At 40.2% G+C, this 7,349-nt stretch overlaps 1 non-coding gene across 1 annotated transcript; it reads left to right on the forward strand.

The window, feature by feature from the left end:
- Positions 1–6,715: 6,715 nt before the first annotated feature.
- Positions 6,716–6,788, forward strand: TRNAF-GAA. The gene has a single exon. It is a non-coding gene; the product is annotated as a tRNA-Phe (tRNA).
- The last annotated feature ends 561 nt before the right edge of the window (positions 6,789–7,349 follow it).

The following is a 7,349-nucleotide window of genomic DNA, read 5'->3' on the forward strand; positions in this document are numbered from 1 at the left end:
GTGCTACTTATGAATTGAGTGCCAAAGATGGCACTACTTAGATCTATCTTCGGTTTTATGCCTAGCTAGGGGCGTTAAACGATAGCGCTAGTTGGGAGGCAACCCAATTTTCTTTATGTTTTTTGTTTTTACTTCTGTTTAGTAATAAATCTTGCATCTACCTTCTGTTTAGATGTATTTTTATCTTTTAATTAGTGTTTGTGCCAAGTAGAACCTATAGGATAACCTATGATGATAGTTGATTTGATTCTGCTGAAAAACAGAAACTTTGCGCGCACGAATTTAGTTTTGTTAAATCACAGGAATGCGCTTTTGCATTGATTATTTTTTCTGGTGATCAATAAACAAATTTTCCAGGACTTCCTATTTTGGTAGGAATTTTAGAGTTCCATAAGTTTGCGTTAGTTATAGATTACTACAGACTGTTCTGTTTTTGACAGTTTCTGTTTTTTCTGTGTTGTTTGCTTATTTTGATGCATATATAGCTAGTAAAATAGTTTATAAACCATAGAGAAGTTGTAATACAGTAGGTTTAACACCAAAATAACTAAAGAATGAGTTCATTACAGTACCTTATGTGGTGGTTTTGTTTTCTTTCACTAACGGAGCTTATAAGATTTCCTGTTGAGTTTTGTGTTGTGAAGTTTTCAAGTTTTGGGTAAAGCTTTTATGGACTATGGAATAAGGGGTGGCAAGAGCCTAAGCTTGGGGATGCCCAAGGCACCCCAAGATATTCAAGGATAGCCAAAAGCCTAAGCTTGGGGATGCCCCGGGAAGGCATCCCCTCTTTCGTCTTTGTTTATTGGTAACTTTACTTGGAGCTATATTTTTATTCGCCACATGATATGTGTTTTGCTTGGAGCGTCATGTATTATATTAGTCTTTGCTTTTTAGTTTACCACAATCATCCTTGCTGTACACACCTTTGGGGAGAAGCCTACTTGATTAGAATTTGCTAGAATACTCTATGTGCTTCACTTATATCTTTTGAGCTTGATAGTTTTTGCTCTAGTGCTTCACTTATAACTTTTAGAGCATGGTGGTGTCTTAATTTTGAAGAAATTGCTAGTCTCTCATGCTTCACTTATATATTTTTTAGAGTCTTTTAGAACAGCATGGTATTTGCTATGGTTACAAAGTTGGTCCTAGAATGATGAACATCCAAGTTGGGTATAATAAAAACTATCATAGAATAAGAATTGGATGCTATGATCAATATGATGCTTGATAATTGTTTTGAGATATGGAGGTACTGATATTAGAGTCATGCTAGTTGAGGTGGTTATGAAAAATACTTGTGTTAAGGGTTGTGATTCCCGTAGCATGCACGTATGGTGAACCGCATTGTGATGAAGTTGGAGCACAATTTTATTTATTGATTGTCTTCCTTATGAGTGGCGGTCGGGGACGAGCGATGGTCTTTTCCTACCAATCTATCCCCCTAGGAGCATGTGCGTAGTGCTTTGGTTTTTGATGACTTCTAGATTTTTGCAACAAGTACATGAGTTCTTTTGACTAAAGTTGAGTCCATGGATTATACGCACCTCATCCTTCCATTATTGCTAGCCTCTCTTGTGCCGCGCAACTTTCGTCGGTACCATACACCCACCATATACCTTCCTCAAAACAGCCACCATACCTACCTATTATGGCATTTCCATAGCCATTCCGAGATATATTGACATGCAACTCTCCACCGTTCCATTCATATGACACGCATTACTTTTGTCATATTGCTCTTTGCATGATCATGTAGTTGACATCGTATTTGTGGCAAGGCCACTTTCATAATTTTCATACATGTCGCTCTTGATTCATTGCATATCCCAGTACACCGCCGGAGGCATTCATCTAGAGTCATATGTTGTTCTAGCTTTGAGTTGCAATTCTTGAGTTGTAAATCCATAAAATTGTGATGATCTTCATTATTAGAGCATTATCCTAGTGAGGAAAGGATGATGTAGACTATGATTCCCCCACAAGTCGGGATGAGACTCCGGACTTTAGAAAAATAAAAAAAATAAAAAAAGAAAGGCCAAAAAGAAAAAAAATGAAGGGCAAAGAAAAAAAGGGAAAGAAAAAAAATGAGAGAAAAAGAGAGAAGGGGGACAATGCTACTATCTCTTTTTTCCACACTTGTGCTTCAAAGTAGCACCATGATCTTCATGATAGAGAATCTCATATGTTGTCACTTTCATATACTAGTGGGAATCTTTCATTATAGAACTTGGCTTGTATATTCCAATGATGGGCTTCCTCAAAAGTGTCATAGGTCTTCGTGAGCAAGCAAGTTGTATGCACACCCACTTAGTTTCTTTTGTTGAGCTTTCATATATTTATAGCTCTAGTGCATCTGTTGCATGGCAATCCCTACTCACTAACATTGATATCTATTAATGGGCATCTCCATAGCCCGTTGATACGCCTAGTTGATGTGAGACTATCTTCTCCTTTTTTGTCTTCTCCACAACCATCATTCTATTCCACTTATAGTGCTATGTCCATGGCTCACGCTCATGTATTGCGTGGAAGTTGAAAGAGTTTGAGATTATTAAAGTATGAAACAATTGCTTGGCTTGTCATCGGGGTTGTGCATGATTAAATACTTTGTGTGATGAAGATAGAGCAACAGCCAGACTATATGATTTTGTAGGGATAACTTTCTTTGGCCATGTTATTTTGAGAAGACATGATTATTTTGATTAGTATGCTTGAAGTATCACCATTTTCATGTTAATATGAACTTTTATTTTGTATCATTTGGATCTGAACATTCATGCCACAATAAAGAAAATTACATTGAGAATTATGCTAGGTAGTATTCCACATCAAAAATTTCTTTTTTATCATTTACCTACTCGAGGACGAGCAGGAATTAAGCTTGGGGATGCTTGATACGTCTCCAACGCATCTATATTTTTTTATTGTTCCATGCTATTATATTACCCCTTTTGGATGTTTATGGGCTTTATTTTACACATTTATATCATTTTTGGGACTAACCTACTAACTGGAGGCCCAACCCGTATTGCTGTTTTTTTGCCTATTTTAGTATTTCGAAGAAAAGGAATATCAAACGGAGTCCAAACGGAATGAAACCTTCGGAGGCGTGATTTTTGGAACGAACGTGATCCAGAGGACTTGGAGTGCAAGTCAAGAAGCGGCCGGGGACTCCACGAGATAGGAGGGCGCGCCCCCTGTCTCGTGGGCCCCTCGGGCGTCCACCAACGTACTTCTTCCTCCTATATATGCCTATATACCCCCAAAACATCCAGGGAGCAGACGAAACACAATTTCCACCACCGTAACCTTCTGTATCCGCGAGATCCCATCTTGGAGCCTTCGCCGGCATTCTGCCGGAGGGGGAATCGACCATGGAGGGCTTCTACATCAACATCCTTGCCCCTCCGATGAGTTGTGAGTAGTTTACCACAGACCTACGGGTCCATAGTTATTAGCTAGATGGCTTCTTCTCTCTTTTTGGATCTCAATACAATGTTCTCCCCCTCTCTTGTGGAGATCTATTCGATGTAAACTCTTTTTTGGTGTGTTTGTCGAGATCTGATGAATTGTGGGTTTATGATCAAGTTTATCTATGAATAATATTTGAATCTTCTCTAAATTCTTTTATGTATGATTGAGTTATCTTTGTAAGTCTCTTCGAATTATCAGTTTGGTTTGGCCTACTAGATTATTCTTTGATGCCATGGAAGAAGTGATTAGCTTTGGGTTCAATCTTGCGGTGTCCTTATCCAGTGACAGAAAGGGTTGCAAGGCACGTATTGTATTGTTGCCATCGAGGATAACAAGATGGGGTTTATATCATATTGCTTGAGTTTATCCCTCTACATCATGTCATCTTGCTTAATGTGTTACTCTGTTCTTATGAACTTAATACTCTAGATGCAGGCAGGAGTCGGTCGATGTGTGGAGTAATAGTAGTAGATGTAGGAAGTAGTTGGTCTACTTGTTACGGAAGTGATGCCTATATACATGATCATGCCTAGATAATCTCATAATTATTCGCTTTTCTATTAATTGCTCGACAGTAATTTGTTCACCCACCGTAATACTTATGCTATCTTGAGAGAAGCCACTAGTGAAACCTATGGCCCCCGGGTCTATCTCTTATCATATTTGCTTCCAATCTACTTTTATTTGCATCTTTACCATTTTGCATCTATATTATAAAATACCAAAAATATATTTATCTTATCATACTATCTTTATTAGATATCACTTTTGCAAGTGGCTGTGAAGGGATTGACAACCCCTTCATTGCGTTGGTTGCGGGTTCTTTATTTGTTTGTGTAGGTGCATGGGACTTTTGAGGAGCCTCCTACTGGATCGATACCTTGGTTCTGAAAAACTGAGGGAAATACTTACGATACTATTGCTGCATCACCCTTTCCTCTTCAAGGAAAACCAACGCAAGCTCAAGACGTAGCAAGGGCTTCTGGCAATGATTCCCATGCTCGTATCTAATGGCCTGCACAAAACGAGCATCGACATTAATATTAATGAACTTTGAGATGGAGGGTTGCCAAGAAAAAAATTTGCTCTCCATATTATTGATGGTTTGCAAGCCATCCATCAGTTCCTTATCTTTGTTACTTAGCTTCACCCACATGTTGCCATGACAAGACGAAAAGGATGCCCAGTAATTTTGTAGACCGAGAGAGGCAGAAATAACTTCCTCTCACGTACCAAATATCAGACCATTCCTCAAGTGTCATGCTCTACACAATATGAATATAGTTTGCTCACACATTTTCTTTCTTTTTTTGTGATAAAATGCTACAACATCCAAGGTCTATGCCAGTCGTCATTAGTTTCATTAGCACTAGGTCTTGGAAAACAAAATAGTTTAGCATAAGGTCTTGGAATTTTTTCTTTACCAAGTCATGCATCTATTAGATTTGGCCTAGGGTATAAGGTACTATATCTGTTTGGATTTATTAGTCCTCATCGTATTTTGGGTCACACTTTAACCACATATTTGACTGCGATAACTCCCCCATCCAGTTCAGACCTTGCCCAAGGTGCACACAGGAAGACCAAGTGAAATTGCTAAGGACACACACAAAGTAATGAAACTAATGATGTCGGTACATTAAAAATAGGAAATGATTCTTTCGACCAACTAAAAACGCGTTGCGCGTCCGCCGTCTTCTCTATGCTACACATGTCTATGTGGGCCCATGAACCTTGTCTCCTCCCTTTCCCGGTCTTATCGCATCTTCTTTCTTCTTCACAGGTAGTACACACCTGCAGCGGCCATGGTTAGATGGAGAACGCGTGCGTGCGCTACGGGGTGCGGCTGCGGCTGGGGCACACACATGTGACACAGAGGGCCCACGCTGAGCTTGAGCTTCTCCATGGACGTGGCCATGACATCCGGGCTCGAGCGTATAGATGCCTTTTCTTGCAACAATGCTTTTTGATGTGGCTTTTTGCAACATCGGCAGTGTTGCAAACGATGGTTGTGCTTCTACGACATGCATCGACAACGGTGGCAGTGTTTTTACGCATCATTTTCATTGCAAAAATTTCTGCAACATTTCCTATGTTGCAAAAGTTCTTCCGCAACATCACTGGTATTGCGAAAAAGTGAAAACAAAGAAAAAAAAACTGCAACATGACCTATGTTATAAAAGTTTTCTGCAACACAACCTTTGTTAATGTTTATGCAACAAGACTTTTGTTGCAAAAGTAGAGGATAACGCTTGGCCACTAGATTGTCCCATATTTGACGGCTCGCGAGGCGACGAATCATTATAAAAAAATCTGTCGACCGACGCGTAGCATTCCCCATTAAAAATTGCTTTGAAAACAGAGAGTGTTCTGCAGTAATGTGACCCATTGTATTTATTATAATATTTTTGTAACATAATCCAAATCTCTATTATAAAAAATCATCGAAAGTACAAAGCATCTCAAGCATAATAAAATTACATTAGAATTCATAGACCACTGAATAACCATTATCACCGCCACAACAAGGCGCCGACGTGGAGCTGTCGCCGCTCTCCTAACAGAGCTGGCTTGACCTTGTCGATGACAGCTGAAGTCTTCGTGTGTGTGCCCCAAAGGATCAGCACCCTAGAGCCGCAGTCGTCGTCGTTGAACCCTTGAATAGATATGAATCACCTGACACCAAATCTTGCCACATGACGAGAAACCCTGACCCCACCGCCCTAAGGAGACTGCAAGAATCTGCACCGAAGCTTCGTCGACTACGTTTAGACGAACGAATTCAGGGAGGACCGAAGCCCGGGAGACAAACGTGAAAAAGAAGCGTTGCCATTCGCCCGAGCGCTGCTCCCGCAAGAACTAGAAAACCCTAACCTAAACTACTAACCGGAGTGGAGGCATCAAGTTCCCCTCCCCACCACCAGGCACTGGAGCGGCAGGAAGAAGGGCGTCAAATCCGTGGTCGAAGCTTGGAGGAGAGAGTTTGCCCTAGCCGCCGAGGAATAAAGGAGGAAAAAGTTAAAGGCCCCACGCAAAATCATGATTGGCCAATAATTGTTATAGCTGTCGCATAGATAAATATAAGGCAATTTCCAGCCTCACTCATCTAGGGTTAGAAAACGTTTAGTATATTATTAAGCACCTTTTTTTCCTCCGAAAAGAAAAACAATGCAGTAAGCAAGGCTATCGAAACTTTCGCAATCTTAGTTCTAATAAGATTCGGAGATGAAAATTTCACGCAGTGGGGATAGCTCAGTTGGGAGAGCGTCAGACTGAAGATCTGAAGGTCGCGTGTTCGATCCACGCTCACCGCAAAACCTTTTTACTTTTTTGCTTATGGCCTAATTAAACCAGCTTCTTATGAAGATTTGGACATGATAATGCGCAGCAATAGTATGCTTGATTTGTAAAAAGATCAAACCTCAATCTGCTACGTTCCTACTGAGCACACGAATTTAGCAGCGCAATAACTTTTGCTTCAGATAATGGCCAGCATAATAAACACAGGGAGGGACATTGTAGTTTGTTATTCTAAACAGGTTGGCTTGAGAAGACCTTTTTACTTTTTGCTTATGGCCTAATTAAACCGGCTTCCTACTGAGCACACGAATTTAGCAGCGCAATAACTTTTGCTTCAGATAATGGCCAGCATAATAAACACAGGGAGGGACATTGTAGTTTGTTATTCTAAACAGGTTGGCTCGAGAAGACCTTTTTACTTTTTGCTTATGGCCTAATTAAACCGGCTTCTTATGAAGATTTGGACATGATAATGCGCAGCAATAGTATGCTTGATTTGCAAAAAGATCAAACCTCAATCTGCTACGTTCCTACTGAGCACACGAATTTAGCAGCGCAATAACTTTTGCTTCAGA

The sequence above is a fragment of the Triticum dicoccoides genome, chromosome 5B, assembly GCF_002162155.2.
Source record: "Triticum dicoccoides isolate Atlit2015 ecotype Zavitan chromosome 5B, WEW_v2.0, whole genome shotgun sequence".
Taxonomy (NCBI): Eukaryota; Viridiplantae; Streptophyta; class Magnoliopsida; order Poales; family Poaceae; genus Triticum; species Triticum dicoccoides.